Source organism: Hippopotamus amphibius, chromosome 3 (genome assembly GCF_030028045.1).
Source record: "Hippopotamus amphibius kiboko isolate mHipAmp2 chromosome 3, mHipAmp2.hap2, whole genome shotgun sequence".
NCBI classification, from domain to species: domain Eukaryota; kingdom Metazoa; phylum Chordata; class Mammalia; order Artiodactyla; family Hippopotamidae; genus Hippopotamus; species Hippopotamus amphibius.
Window position 1 is genome coordinate 128,698,728 of NC_080188.1, and position 15,998 is coordinate 128,714,725.

The following is a 15,998-nucleotide window of genomic DNA, read 5'->3' on the forward strand; positions in this document are numbered from 1 at the left end:
CTCTCAATGATTTGTAAAATCTTTCAGGGGCTTTATACAGAACAGGGAGGGATTATTAGTGGCAGTAGATTAAATACAGCGTCTGTAGCCAATTCTCTGCAAAGGTATGTATCCAGTGTTTGCTCAGGGATCTAACCTCTGCTGGGCGGGGGCAGACTGACCAGGGTGTTTGCGGCCTCCTTTTCTGGAGTCAATGGACTTATCAGAACTCTCTGAAAAATAGATAACGATAATAAGATAATAAGATAATAATAAGATAATAAGGACCTACCGTATAGCTCAGGGAACTCCACTCAATACTCTGTAATGACCTATATGGGAAAAGAATCTAAAAAAGAGTGGATATAAGCAAATATATAACAGATGCACTTTGCTCTACATCTGAAACTAGTACAACATTGTAAATCAATTATACTCCAATAAAAATTATCCTGTTTTTTTTTTTTAATTTTTTGCCACACCATGTGTGGCATGTGGGATCTTAGTTCCCCAACCAGGGATCAAAGCTGTGCCCCTTGCAGTGGAAGTGTGGAGTCTTAACAGTGGACTGCCAGGGAAGTCCCTAAAAATTACTTAAAAAAGAAACCAAAACTTTCCAAATTTAACTAGGGATTTGCTTGTTTTGATTTGCTTGGGTTTGATTGTTTTGATTGGTTCAAACCATACAAGAAGATTAAGTGCCCTCCAGTGGACAATTTGTTTTTCTAGTTCTTCAGGAGCCAAGATGACTATCCTGAGCCAGCCTCTCCTGTTTTGAGCCAGAAGCAGGAATTACTGAACCGGATGACAAGGGCGTGAGACGCCCCCTCTGCAAATCTAACGAGCGAAAATTCCACTCTCGATTTCAGCATTCACAGCCTTGTACTTGGAAACATGGAGACTTGGAACACTGCTCCCTGCAGCCATCAGGGCAAAGCCAAGCAGAGCTGCAGCCAAATACCACTTCACACCCACCAGGGTGGCCACAATCGAAAGGATGGGTGACGAAAAGGATGGGTGACCACAGGTGCTGGCGAGGGTGTGGAGAAGTCGCAACCCTTGTGCACAGCTGGCGGAGATGCCAGATGGCGCAGCCCCTTTGGAAAAGCCTGGCAGCTCCTCAAACGGTCAAACGTGGAGTTACCACCTGACCCAGCAATTCCACTCCTAGGCTCATGCTTGTGAAAACATACGTCCGCACACAAACTTGCACACGGGTGTTCACAGCGGCGTTTTCATAATAACCAAAAAGTGGAAGCAGTCCAAACACCGTTCCACTGATGAATGGGGCAAACAAAATGTGTCCTCTCCACAAACGGGATGCTATTTACCGGCGATACGAAAGGATGAACACCGACACGCCGCCGCACGGGTGAACCTGGAAACATGACACTGAGGGAAGGCAGCCAGACACAGACGGCCACATACCGTATGATTCCATCTATGCAAAGTGTCCAGAACCGGCAAATCTACAGAGACAGAAAGCAGTGGTCGCCTAGGGCTGGGGACGGGGTGTTTAAGGAGAGGAGGGTTTCTTTTGGGGTGACGAAGTGTTCCAAAATTGATGGGGGTCACAGCTGCACACACGTGTGAATATACTACCAATCACTGATGTCTACACTTGAAGGGGGGTGGATGGTGTAGGATGTGAATGATTTCCCAACACGGCTGTTACAAAAGCACCGCTGCCTCAGGAAACAGAAGTGTTACCTATTCAACACTCACGCACCTAGACCTCTTCTCCTCAGACACGGGAGGGCAGGTGGGCAGGTCCATCATTCCCTCCACCCTTCCCTCCACCCTTCAATGCTTCCACCCTACTGCCCCATTCACACTAAGGACCCCTTCAAACAACTGTTACCTCGTGGCCTTAAAGAATTACTATTAAATGCTTCTAGGTGTCGTATGATATTATGGTTATTTTCTATTTATTTGGTTGTGCCGGGTCTTAGTTGTGGCATGCGGGATCTTTTTTTTAGTTGAGGCGTGTGGGATCTTTAGTTGTGGCATGCGAACTCTCAGCTGAGGCATGCATATGGGACCTAGTTCCCTGACCAGAGATCGAACCTGGGCTGCCTGCATTGGGAGCATGGAGTCTTAGCCACTGCGCCATCAGGGAAGTCCCTGTGGTTATTTTCTAAAATAGCTGCTGTCTTTTTTTTTTTTTTAATGTCCAAATAATCACCAACTTTATTTGTGATTCAAACCAAATTCTATGCATTGCTTCTTCAATACACACGGAAATATAACTACATGGTGTATTTTTTTTTATAAATTTATTTATCTATTTATTAGCTGTGTTGGGTCTTCGTTGCTGCACACGGGCTTTCTCTAGTTGTGGCGAGTGGGGGCTACTCTTCATTGTGGTGCACCGGCTCCTCATTGCCATGGCTTCTCTTGTTGCGGAGCAGGGGCTGTAGGCACGCAGGCTTAAGCAGTTGTGGCACATGGGCTCAGTAGGTGTGGCTCACGGGCTCTAGAGCGCAGGCTCAATTGTTGTGACACATGGGCTTAGTTGCTCCGTGGCATGTGGGATCTTCCTGGCACAGGGATCGAACCCGTGTCCCCTGCATTGGCAGGCGGATTCTTAACCACTGCACCACCAGGGAAGCCCTACATGGTGTATTTTATGTCATCCTTCATCAGGATGAGACTTTTTGTAGGTGCTTGAAGACGTGTTTCAAACACAACATGCACACATTTTATAATCAAAGTCACAAAACTATTTTTTTTAATTGAATGGTAAAGACTGCTGTCTTTCGGCAACACATACTGAAATATTTAGTGACGCACTTTTATCTTTTATCATGTCAGGATTTGCTTCAAAACCACTGGGGGTGGGAGAAGGATGGACAGGGGTAGGAATCGCCTGCCATGTGTGAGAACTGGTGAAGTTGGGCAGTGACCAAGTGAGGATCCTTATGCCTGTATTTCTTCTTTTTTCTTTTTTTTTGGGCGTGGGGTGGGGTGGGCATGCCACACAGCATGCGAGATCTTAGCTCCCTGACCAGGGATTGAACCCAGCTCCCTGTAATGGAAGCACAGAGTCCTAACCACTGGACCGCCAGGGATTTCCCGCCTGTCTCTCTTCTGTAAGTTTCTCATCTACTCTCATAATTGCTTAAAATATATTTAGGGAAGTAAAACAGGTATCCACAGCAGTCGGTGCTAAATCTCACACCCAGAGACCAACTTTCAAAGCTCTCCAAATGCAACAGGGAAGTATCTGCTCACCCACCCAACCACACCTGCAGAAACAACAAGAAAGGAAGGACAAGGCTGCCTGCGGGGTCAGTGTGCCCCCTGCCCTGGCACACCCCCAGCTCCTGCCTTCCACCCAACCCAGGTGGGTATGGGTGCAGCCCAAACGCACCACCCTGCCTCTCCCACCTTCGAGTTGCCCTGAAGCAGCAGCCGGGGTAACTGATGAAAATGCAGCTGCCATCATTCCCCAAGGCTGACCACGGACCCTGGAAATGAAGCATCTCCCCTCCCCGGGGTCGCTGGACCAGAGGGTTCCTAATATCTCTAAAACTGAGGACCTTTTTCTTCAAATGTAAATACACAGGAAAGGTCGGGGGATAAAGCCTTTCAACCCCCTCCCTCCTCCCCTGGCCCTGAAGGGCGGAGGGCTTTAGACCAGAGTTTGAAAACTGCCAAGCCAATGGTGGGGACCTTGCCCACAGACACCAACCTGGGCCTCAGGATATTTACCTGAAGTCACTCAGGTCAGCAGCCCCGGCAGAGCTGGCAGAAGTGCCTGGAGCTGAAACAGGACCCGGGCTACCTAGGAGTGCCCTCCCCACTGTCTGTGCGGCTCCACCTGCCTTGTGAGCAAACCGCCTCCAGGTGAGGCTGGGAGAGAGGCGAGACCTGCTCCAGGTGCAAAGAAGCACGCCAGTAATAAACTGGTGGACAATCGGGAATGATGGGGACCGCCAAAGAGCCCCAGCTGACTTCACTGTAGCAACACAGCAGGATGTTTTCTGTCTTAAATCAGGAGATACTGCCGACACACCTATATACCCCCTCCCGGAAGGAACAGATACTTTGCCATGTTGAATGCCGTGTCCCCAGCTCTTCCTTCCCAGTCCGCCTCCCTGGAGCCCCGAGGCACACCTGCCCAGGCTGCACGGCTGTCCTGTCCCTGCAAGCACACGCCGTGGGAGGAAGGGCCCTGGGGCCAGCTGGCAGGCCGGGTTTGTATCTGGATCTGGGCCACTTACCCTGGACAGCCTCTTCTCTGCATCCCTTCAGCCTTCCAGGATGAAGGCAAAGGGCACGGCAGGGGGACTTCCCTGGTGGTCCAGTGGTTAAGACTCGGGGCTTCTAATGCAGGGGGCGTGGGTTCCATCCCTGTTTGGGGAACTAAGATCTCACAGGCTGTGTGGCGAGGCCGAAAAATTTTTTTAAAAGGGGGAGGGGGCACAGCAGGGCCCCAAGGGTCAGGAGAGCAGGTGACACCCCTTCCCTGGCCTGGCGGCGGGGGGCTCTGCCATGTCCCACAGACGGTGTGCAGCTAAACCCTGAGTCTCTGCGTGCCAACCCCGCCTCCAGCTTCCTCTCTCTCCCAGGTAAGGTCACCAGGTACGGAGACTGCTCTATCACTTCGTCTGCGGGGGGGGTCCCCTTCCAGCCCCTCTGCACTCGGGAGTTGGCCCCCCACAGGGCCCTGTGGGGGGCTTTGACTCCATATCTGTGCGCATGACGTGCTTCAGGCTCGTCTACACTGATGCCGAAACAAGTCAACTGAAAATCCCTCTTGCATCCCTCACACACCCTCCCCACCATCTCTCTCCTTGCAACACCTCCACTGCCCACCATGCCCGGGCACAAACGGGCTAGCGTGGTCCTCACGCCATCCCTCACCCCGTGCTGCAGGCAAGGACCAGAATCTGCTGATTTCGGAAAGTGTGTTGCCCCTCCCCCCAAGTTACACCCCCCACCTGGGAGAGGTGGAGAGAGGTGGCTTCCCTGGGGACAAGGTTTACTTGGCATGACCGCTGGGACCCGCCCAAAGAATGTGCACCTGTGCCCCGGGTTCTCGGGAGACTGGAGACGAAAACACGTGACCTGTTTCCCCTTCTGCCACTCACTTGTTCCCGCACATCATCACTGGGCAACTACTGGAGGCCCCCGGACAAGAGTTCTCAAGTGGGGAACAGAGGGGCATCAGGGGCACCTTCTGGGAGCCCAGGCTTGGCTGCCCCTCCACCCGAAGCTCTAGCTGGGTGAAAGGAGAAGGCCCCTTGGGGGCTGTTCTTGATGTGAGGCCACCTCCGGCCATGCAGCCCCAGACCAGCTCGGGGGTAACCTGGAGGTGGCTGCTGGTGGCAGCAACCCCCCAGGCTGTGGGGAGATGTCCAGAAATTGACCCATCACGATGAAAACAAAGCCCTCTCTATGCGTGTGGGCGGTGGGGCTACCAACCCGTGTATTTTCCCTGGCAGGACAGAAATCGCTCTGGCCGCATCAGGTGGAGAGCGCCCACCTGGAGCCTCACCTGATCACGCACAAACCTGGCACACATCTGGGCGCTGCTGCCCCACCCCGGCTGGACGTGGAAACCATGTGCCGCCTCAGAAACCAGGTGCTGCCTTAGAAACCAGGAGGGCCACTGAAGGAGGGAGACTGTCGCCAAGGTCTTTGCCAGAGCCCTTAAGCACCTTATGCTAATCTGCTCCAGGAAAAACACCAAGGTCCAGAAGAATGACAACCTGTTTATGGCCTTTTTTAAAATTCACATCTCTGGTCTTAAACTACGCCGCTATTCCCGAGACCCACCCAAGTTCGGTTCCTGGTCACCTCCTCTTCAGCCAGGCCCGCCTGCCATGCCCTGTGGTCTGCAAACTCTGACTCTCAGCCGGGATGCCTTCAGTCCTTTTTTTTCCCCTTTTCCTGCTTCACACCTAGCTTAGAGCTCCTCTCTCCCAGGCATCTGCCTTGGAATCCACATTCCACAAGCACAGGAATTCTACCAGTTACATTTAGCAATTTCAGCTGCACTTGCTGGCAAGTGACTTTCACTTGTCAATTATTCCTTTAATCTCCGGACATAAACTGTAAAGCTCCCCAGGACACGGATTCTTGGTGAATTCTCTAAAACAAATCTTGAGCCCACAGTCAGTTCTTCAGCAATGAACGTCAAATGAACAATTTGGGAGGAAATGCTGCACGTCTCATTCAATTTTGGTAAGAGTTCCTTCATTTTAATAGCTCTGCCCCATACCACCCCCCAAACTCCTTGGCTAATAAATTGCTCTGTTTTTCAAATGTGTTCACTTTGCCCTCTTTCTCCACAACCAATTCCTTTTGGCAAAAGACTTTCAGCCCAGAGATCAGTGACTTGCAAATCGTAACACTGGTCGTGTAATCAAGAAGTCACCCACAACACGTCCTAGTTCCCTCAAGGGCATCTGGCCTCTTTCAGAGCAGTCTTCCCCCACCCCCACCCTTAGGTTCTGCAACAGGCGGCAGGAAAGGAGGTGAAAGGTCATCCAATGCAAAGCGCGGGGCCAGACTTAAGAACCTGCCTGGGGAAAACTGAGATGTGAAAATCAGCTCTGTAACATAAAACAGACAATAAAAACTTGCCAGGTGACAGCAGGCTTCCAAGAAAATGATCTTTATAGCAACGGAAACATAATAAATTAGTTGCTGTCAGAAGTCTCAATACGGTCTTAAAATTAACAGGTAAGGAGAGAGGTAGATAGTAGGTAGGAAGATAGATAAATAGATAAATAGATACAGGACTTCCCTGGTGGCGCAGGGGTTAAGAATCCATGCCCCATGGATGGACCTAGAGACTGTCATACAGAGTGAAGTGAGTCAGAAAGAGAAAAATATCGTATATTAACACACATATGTGGACTATAGAAAAATGGTACAACTCAACTGGTTTGCAAGGCAGAAATAGAGACACAGATGTAGAGAACAAACATATAGACACCAAGTGGGGAAAGCGGGGAGGGTTGGGGGGGGATGAAATGGGAGATTGGGATACCAAATTGTACACTCTAAATATAGGCAGTTTATTATAAAAAATAAAAAATTAATAAAAAAAAATTAACCATTGAAAAAAAAAAAAAAGGAATCCATGCCCCATATCCTCCAACTTCCTGTGTCGATTCCAAAGGAGGATTTCAGAGACCTTGAGGTCAAGGGCCTCTACTAGGGGCAGGGGCCCTCTTGGGGTTACTTCAGCTTTGGACAAAGTAGTTATTTTGGTGCAAGCAGTGAGCAGAATAAAATCCACAGGTCGTGAAAATGCTCCAAAATCTCTCTTCCGCCTTATAAACATATCCCCCTGGCAGAGGAAGTGATATTTCATTACCCTCACTCACTGAAGTTACGGCAATAAAGACGGTCAAGGGACTTTCCTGGTGGCGCAGTGGTTAAGAATCCACCTGCCAATGCAGGGGACACGGGTTCCATCCCTGGGCTGGGAAGATCCCACATGCCACGGAGCAACTAAGCCCGTGCACCGCAACTACTGAGCCTGCGCTCTAGAGCCTACGAGCCACAACTACGGAGCCCATGTGCTGCAACTACTGAAGCCCGTGTGCCTAGAGCCTGTGCTCCACAACAGGAGAAGCCACGGCAATGAGAAGCCCGAGCACTGTAATGAAGAGCAGCCCCAGCGCACCACAACTAGAGGAAGCCTGGGTGCAGCAAGGAAGAGCTAACACAGCCTAGATAAATAAGATACATACATAGATAGAGAAGGCATACAGATTAATTTTTGTGCTGTTAACAATGAAGATACAAAATGTTCTTTCCACCAAAGTCTCTGGCATATGCCAGTCAATGTGATGCATATTTCACCTGCATTAACCCATTTGATTCTCACTGGGACCCTAGGAAACGGGTACTGTTGCTTTCGCCATTGACTAATGAGAAAACCAAGGCTTGGATGTCAAGAAACTTGCCCGATGTCACAGCTAGCAAACAGCAGAGCTGGCAATGAGACCCAGGTCTGACTCCAAAACTCATGTTCCTACCTACCAAGTTAAGTGGTAAGTACTCCAAACAAAGGATCTTAAGTTCTACTTAAGATTCCTAAAGTTAAACACAGATAAAAAAATTAGGTCACTCTGTCATAACCAAAATGATGTGACTGCAACTAGCAATAAAACTACAGTAACTACAAACACGGAGGGTGCCAACTCTAAAATTATTCCCATGCTCCGGTCTTCCCGCCAGAATTGCACAAGGAGTGGGCCTTGCCTTCTATTAACTGAGCTGGAAATCCTCTGAGAAAAGGTCACCCACAGGAAGCGACACCTTATTAGTGTGGCGTGAGTACCAGGCAGGGTTTCCAGGAGCACAGCCTCATCAAAGCGAGGCTGGTTGACACTCGGGCCACCACCCCTGGAAAACCTCCTGAGAGAAGCCAATGCAGGCAGAGACTCTACAGCACCATCTTTAGCGGAGGGCAGAGCAATTATCTTATCATCCACAGCACATTCTATGGTCTGCTGACCAACACCTGGGAGGGTTCGGCTACACAAAGCTGGTTCTGCCCTCCGGGACTGGCTCCAACTTGCGGAAACCACGTCCCGCCATGCTTGATGACCATGGTGGTACCCAGGCTGACCTCAGCGCTGCTACCCAAAGCACTTCAAGGAAAGTACCAGGAAGGTTCTGGAAAGGCTTCACCAGCCTAGGGGTTCAAGTCGGTTCTCAAGTTCCTTTTTGCTCTTTAGTATTTAGTATTCCTGCCATTTTGCTGCTGATAAGGGTGAGAGGTTAGGTGTGGACAAAATCAGCAGTAACAGGAAGGAAAAAATAAAACAGCTCCTCTTCACTAGCGTGTGGGTGCCTGACCTCTCTGCGTGCCACTAGCCACGTCCTTGTTCCCCTGCAGACGTGATCCTCTGTAATTGTGCTCTTGTGTTTGTTCCAGTATGAACACGAACAAGTACAAATGATTCTCTCCCTGACCTGATGGCGGCACCTTAGAAGCGAGAATATGGGACTCAGAACTCACTTTAAATTTGGGGGAAGGCTTTGCGCACAGGAAACGTGCAGGAACTTTCATTTATGAAGGGCTACATCTTGAATTCATGACGGAGCACTGAATAGTCGCATTATTTAAACTGGGCACACGGCTCATTTCTCGCAGTGAAGTACATCATCATAAACCACTCACGATTATGGGGTAAAGATGCTGAGCCCAGACAGGTTATCGGGGAATTCTGAATCATCATCCTTTTTTCTACGGCTTTCGGAAAACAACAGCCTCTGCCTACCGAGATACTGTAAAATTAAAGCAAATTCAAGTGTAAGACTTAAACTGGGCCGTATCAACAAGTGATGGTGAATCAGATAAATGCAGAGAAATGTGATTTTACCAAGAAAAAGAATTGGGGAAAGGTCATCAGGGTTACATTTTTATAAATACAGAAGGTCTTGGGGATGTTCCTGGTGGTCCAGTGGTTAGGGCTCTGCACTTCCACTGCAGAGGGCATGGGTTTGATTCCTGACTGGGGGGAACTAAGAATCCCACATGCTGCACTGTACAGCCAAAAAAAGAAAGAAAGAAAGAAAATACAGAATGTCTTGAGAGGCCCCTATTATCTGCACTACCTCTTTGGGTGTTGTTCTCTGGATGCTCACCCAGAAGGACCCCCTCCAGCCTGGCCAACATCAGCACAATGGCCTGAGTGAGAACAGCTGGGAGAGGCAGGCATCTACCCAAGAGAGGCCCCTGAACCTCTCCTCGCCACCAGCGTGTGGTTCCCTCAAATGTCCCTAAAGCCTTGGCGGGGTACCCCATATTTCCCACGCATGTGCTTCACCTTTGCACCCAGAAGTGCAACTGAACTGGTCAAACCACACGTTCCAATCTGGGGACTGCGCAAGGCAGCCGTACCCATAAAACTTGCCTGTGGCAACAGGATCGTTTGCTGGAAGCCGTATTCATCTCACACCCTCAAATCTACTCTCACATCTGGCCTCTTCTGGATCCTCCTAAAACCCTTGTGAGACAGGATGACAGGCATCAGAGGCACAGCCTTAGAGATGAGGAAACAGAAACCCAGAAACACACATGGCTGATTCAGTGTCACGTCCAGTGGGCTGGGGATAGGGGAGGCGCCAACACCCAGGCCCTCTGCCTGCACAGTGGTCTGGGCAGCAACCTGCTAGCGGGAGGGGGGACAAGCTTCGGAGGTCTGGCTTCAAATTCAAGGTCTGCCACTTGCTCAGATGTGTGTGTGTGTGTGTGCGCGCACGTCCTAGAGCAAATGTCATCGCCATTCATGAGACCTGTTTCCTGGCAAATAAAGTATGCACATTACCCATAACTCACATTAGGTCTCCAATGCAGGAACACACTCTGGACCTTCCCAACTGCAGCCACAGGCCAGCAGCAGTCCTCCAAGACAGTGGATTTCCCTGTGGATTTCCATCTTCCCTCTTCCTACTGCATTTGATACCTCGGCCAAACGCCTTTGACATTCAACTTTCAGCAACATTACTGTACTTCACCCTGCACAACAGCGTGCGCTTGCCAAAGGAGAAAGAAACCAAAACTCGATGCATTAAATCTTTTGAGGGCACAGAGGAGCTGACACTTGGGAAGATCAGTGACACATGTACATCTTATAAAGGAAGTATTAGTTCACAAAAAGCAAAGTCTGGGTTACAGCATATGACAATTTTTTAAAGGCAAGGTTATTTTGTATTAGCTTTTAATACAAACATGTATTACCTGTTTAATGGGGTGGAGGGGGAGGGGAGAGTCACTCCTTAGAAACTCAGTGTCCCGCCTCAAGGAGCTTACTCCCCACCAGGGTGTCATAACACAATGTGCTGAGTGCTGTGTGTGTGCTGGGGATGAAAAGCCATGGGACCCCAGAGGAGGAGGGGGTCGCTGACCCCTTGTTGTGCGGGAAGGCCACAAGACGAGCTTGCGGGTCCCCAGTGCAGGAGAGTCCCTGACCACGGTAACAACGTGAAGCAAGGCACATGGAAGGGGCACCCAACAGCTTCACCCGCCCTGAAGACCCTCACCACCTCAGGAGGCTGCAGCAATGCACGGCAGAGAGAGGGGCTGAAACCTTCTGTCTCATGTTCAACAGACACCTGAATGCCTGCTCTGGGGAGGGAGGCAAAGCAGCAGAAGTAGCAGGTGGGGAAGAATCTAGAATGACCCTTGGGTTCCTGGGATGGGTGGGTGAACCACCACGTGGAGAGTGTGGACGATTCCTTTTTACCTAAAGAACTCAGTGTCCAAGAATTCACTGATAAGCCTTTGGAAGCTGAGCACAGCTACCCTATTTTCCAACCCTCCACGGTTACCTTACTGAATGCCCGGAGAGGCACACCTTACCTGGAAGCACAATTGCTTTCAATTATTAACTTCCCGAAACATTCCTGGACATAAAAACAACCCACACGCAAAAAAAGTAAAGGGCATTCCACTGAACTGAGGCTCCCAGTCAACTTCCCCGAAAAGGTCAAGCTGGCCTCAGCCCAGGGTCTGCTGGGAACCCAATGTCCACCTAGTATTTGCTTGGGGTAAAAGGTGAAGTTCACAGAAAGCAACAAAGTATCAGAAATCATCAAGCAGAAAATACTCCTTACCTGTGTTAAGTAACAACAACAACAAAAAGTCCTGTACAACCTAGACTATTTTTACAGGTGTCAGAGAAACTTAATAGTGATGGCTTCTGGGGAGGGGCACCGAGTGCTGAGGCCAGTTCTGTGCTGAATTTCCACTGGTACCCCCTTCACTATGTACCGTGTGCTTGTAGTATTTTTTTTTTAATTTTTACTTGAGAGATTAATTTGGGCAGAATTGTTACGTTTATGATGTTGTCCTTCTATCCATGAACAGGTCACTTTATTTGCTTACGTCTCGGGTTCTGCAGTAATATTCTGTAATTTCCTCCACAGAGGTTTTAATCTCCGTTCCTAATGGCTTTAGCTATTGTGAACGATGCCCTTTTTTTTTTTTAAAGAACTTTTATTGACATATAACTGGCATACAATAAACTGCATATATTTAAAGTGTGTAGTGCTTCTTTTTAAAACAGAAAAGCCCTCGCAGGAAAAGCTCCAGAGGGGGCTCGGGTAGGGGCGGCGTTAGAGTATGAGACGGAGACTCTCCGAAACACACCACCTTGAGCGACAATTTTATTCTTAAAAGCAGAAGTGTTTCCGGAATTCACGGTGCAGGCTTCCACGGGCAGTACAACTCTGTCTGGCCTGCCAATAATAACCAGGCAGCGTGACTAAACATTTTTTCCAACAAAAGGGAAAAATGCATCGGATCAAAGGGCAGCACCGGCCCCCGGCCGAAGCGGGCCCGCGCTTCCGCCTCCCACCTTCCTACCGCCTGCAGACTTGGGGCTGCGACGTTAATTGCCGGCTTGGAACACGTCCTCACCCGCCCCTTCCCCCCACCCCGCCCCTGCGGTCAGCGCGGCGCGCCCCGCCCCGCCCCCCGGGCGTCACGTGACGGCTGAGAAAAGTAGGGGAAAGGTTACGGCGAGCCCCGCCCCCGGCCTGGCGCGTCCCGGGCGCTCAGATCCTGTTCCACCGGCCGCGCCCGCAGGGACCTTCCGGAGCGCGTTGGCGCGAGTCGCCGGGGATGCCAGCCCTGCGACAGCGGGCGAAATGCAGCGCCTTGTGGGTGGGAAAGGCCGAGCGCTGCGTCGTCAACCTCGGGGACCCTTTAAGAGCTTGGTGCGCCCCAAGACAACCCACCCCAGAAAGGCCGCCCCGCGCCCCGCGCGCCTCCGGAAGGGGCTCACCGCGAAGCCCAGGGAACACTTAACGGTGCTTCCATGAATGGGCACACGGGGCCAGGGTTGCGCCAGCCCGGGCCCTCGCCCCGGGACTCCCCGGAGACCCAGGCTTGACCGCTCGGTGACCACAGGGCTGGGGCCGGGGCCAAGGGCGGCAGCGACGCCAGGTTTATTCCCTTCACCTCTGGGTTAGGCGGCTTGTTTTCAGTGCAAACTGGAAAGGTTATTTCGGCCTGTGCGTGAAGCCGGTTTCTTGCCACTCTGATACAAAGGATGTACACTCCTTTAAGAGGGCCCTTTTTCTCGTTCCAGCAGCTGTTCAGATGGAGTTCAATCTGCAGGATCAGGTCTAGCCACACATCCTTGGAAGGAAGCCGGTCATTTACCTACGAAAAGGAGCCCCAGAGCCACCCCAAACTCTGCCACGAATTCTGCACTCATCTCCTATCACTTAAAACTAGACGCTTCCTCGCCTCAACGATAAGCATTATCATCAGCATTAATGCTCTCTTATTTATGCCACGCTAAGAGTCACCTTAAATAATTTGGAAAGCGGGGGAAGGGTGATGCTTGCTGGCATTAAAAAAAAAAAAAAAACTAGTGCTTTCAGCCATTTTTTATTTATTTGGTTTCTGCTTTAGAAGGAAATAAACATGCTTGAATATCTGGAATGACCAGAAACCCGACGCCTGTGTGAGAGAACGGTGTAACAAAATACACGTTTCAAGAGGTTAAACCGATTTTCATTTTATAACTTACAAAGTGACCAGGTTCCTACTAAAATCTGCCCTTCCATATTTTAATCTCACAGGGAGCACAGAGGAACCGAAAGCAGTTCCGAGTTGGGAATATTAAGTTTGTTCTGAATTCAACCTGATGACTCGAGATTTTTAGCTCTTGGAGTTTAGAAAAAGTAAGACCATCTTTGCTCCCTTTGACCTTAACGAAAGTCAGCCACCAATTTACATTATAAAGACGCTGACCCACGGCCTTTGCAAACGAAACGAAAGGAACTGACTGCTCGCTGGGGTTAGGGGCTGCCGGAATAGGGGCCCGGAGCCCGGGCTGCTCTACCGCCCTGACCGCGCCGTCCGGGCTCGCGGGCCAAGTTCGCCCAGGCCTGGCCACGTGACGCCCCCACCCCCTCCCACCCCCTGCAAAGCAGCTCCCGCGGCCCCGCGCGACCTTGGGCAGGCTCTCCGCGTCCACCTGCCCTAGACCGCGCGCCGTGTGGGGGGATGAAGGACGCTCGCAAGCGGGAACCCAGGCCCGGCGCCCTCATTAGCATCCACCTAGGGCGCCTGGACCGCGCCTGGAGTCCCAGCGCCAAGGGCGTGTCCCCACGGCTGCACTGCGGGGGCGGGAGCTGGGAGGGGGTAGGCGGCGCCCTTCTGAATCCCTAGCGCCCCTCTGGCTCCCGCTTGGGACGGCCCCCCCCCCCCCAGACCCAATCCACCCCGGAGGGGAAAGGAATGGGGCGAGATGGAGAAAGGATCCGTGGCGCCCTGCCAAGCCCGGAGGGCTGAGCATCCCTCCCGCCGTCGCGTCCCTCCCGCTGCCCTGCCGCGGATCCCCAGACCCAGTCCACTTCGGCGTGGGGAATCGGATGCTGGGGAAACGGAACCGGCTGTCCTGGCGACCCCAGGCCGGGGGCATCCTGCCAAGTCCGGAGAGTCAAGCATCCCTCCAACTCCCGCACGGTACCTGCCCGCAGGCCGACCGATCCTCGGGCGGACCCCGAACCCCAATCAGCCCACTCCTGGGAAGTGACAGTGAGATGGGAAGGGAAAGTGAGCCGGCGGCCGTACCCGCGCCAGGCCGGAGGCGTCCTGCTAGTCCGAAGGGTTGAGCATCCCTCCCGCAGCCGCACCGGACCTGCCCGCATACAGACCGATCCTGGCGCGGACCCCCTAGACCCAATCCCCTGCGGGAGATGGGGAGTCCCGCCCCGCTCCGGTTTCGAGCTTTCTACGAACCCCTGTTCCTCGGCGCCCCAGCCCCCCGCCCCGGTCCGAACCCCCCCAGTCCCCGTCCGCCCCCGGCCCTGGGCCCCGCCGCAGTCCGCCCCCGTCGCCTGCCCGCCCGCCCTCCCCGCCGCGCGCGGCCTCGGCCCGGCCTTACCGAGTCGGCGGACTGTGGCAGCGGCAGCGGCAGCGGCAGCGGCAGCGGCAGCGGCAGCGGCTGACTGAGCGAGCAGAGAACCGGCGCCGGGGGGCGGGAGGACCGCGGGCGAGGCTGAATGCACCCGACGCCGGCCGCGGCCGATTGGCTGAGGCGCGCGGAGCTGTGCGGTGACTCCCGGCGCCCAGCGGGCCGGGGGCGGGGCCTGCGCGGGGCGGGGCGGGGCATCAGCAGGGGCGGGGCGCCCTGGGGAGCTGGTCGGGCGAGGAAACCGAGGCTCGCCGGGGGTGCACGCCACCTCCGCCTCTGCCAGCTTGGAGTCTAGAGCGAGATTTCTCGTCCTGCGAGCCTCAGTTTCCTCATCTGAAAAATGGGCCAACTCATGAGGGCCATGCCCGTAAAAGCGCTTAGTGCAGCGACTCGCTCCAGCTCGCCCTTTATAGGCATTGCCCCATATAATCCTCACGGCACCCCTATAAATAGCTGATCCCAGTCCCGGCCGGAGAAGGGATTGCTAAGCTGCCCACCATCACGCTAAGAAGATGGGTCCGACTTTGGGCCCGGGTCTGATGCCAGAGCCCACATCCCAAATTGGACCTTATTCCCGGAGTGACAGCTGACAGGATCTTGAGGCGGCGTGGCTCAAGGCCGACACGGTAAAGCCTGTTCCAGTGACCTTTCTGAGCCTCCTCCTCATATAACTGGGATAAAAATTCCCTCCTTGCGGGGCTTTGGTCAGATTTAGTAAACGATTCAGGCGCCTAAAGCATAGTAGGTGCGGGGACAGAAAGGGCTGGAGGTGGGGACGCAGTGACCGACATGCCTTGTACCGGCCACTTTGTTCGCACTGGCCGATCTCAGGGTCTAGGTCTAGGTAGAGGGCAGCTGTCACCTGCAGCTACTTCGCGGGGCTGGGGTCCGTGCTTCCCGGGGGCGCGGCGGGGGTGGGGGAAGGGGAGCCGCCCCTTCCCTCTCTTTGCAGGGAATTCTTCCCAAGCCCCAGCGGGTGGTCCCGCATACAGCAGGTGCTCCATAAGAGAACCTGTTCTATGGACAAATCCGGGCTTTCCTGAAGGTCAGCCACTCCTTCGGGCGGTGAAAAATCCATGCTGGCCTCCGTCTTTCTGTCTGCAGTATGTGGTC

General features: G+C 52.7%; 1 protein-coding gene across 2 annotated transcripts in view; it reads right to left on the reverse strand.

Annotated features, from left to right (window-relative positions):
* The window catches only part of CPT1A (carnitine palmitoyltransferase 1A), a 60,726-nt gene extending 45,718 nt beyond the window's left edge, over window positions 1-15,008 (reverse strand). Inside the window, exon 1 of one of the 2 annotated variants that reach the window (XM_057726039.1) lies at window positions 14,856-15,008. The gene's annotated coding sequence lies outside the window, so the exon portion shown is untranslated. Of the gene's footprint in view, window positions 1-12,916; window positions 12,936-14,855 lie in introns of those variants that run through there. The other variant, XM_057726040.1, reaches the window with a different exon arrangement.
* Window positions 15,009-15,998: the final 990 nt, after the last annotated feature.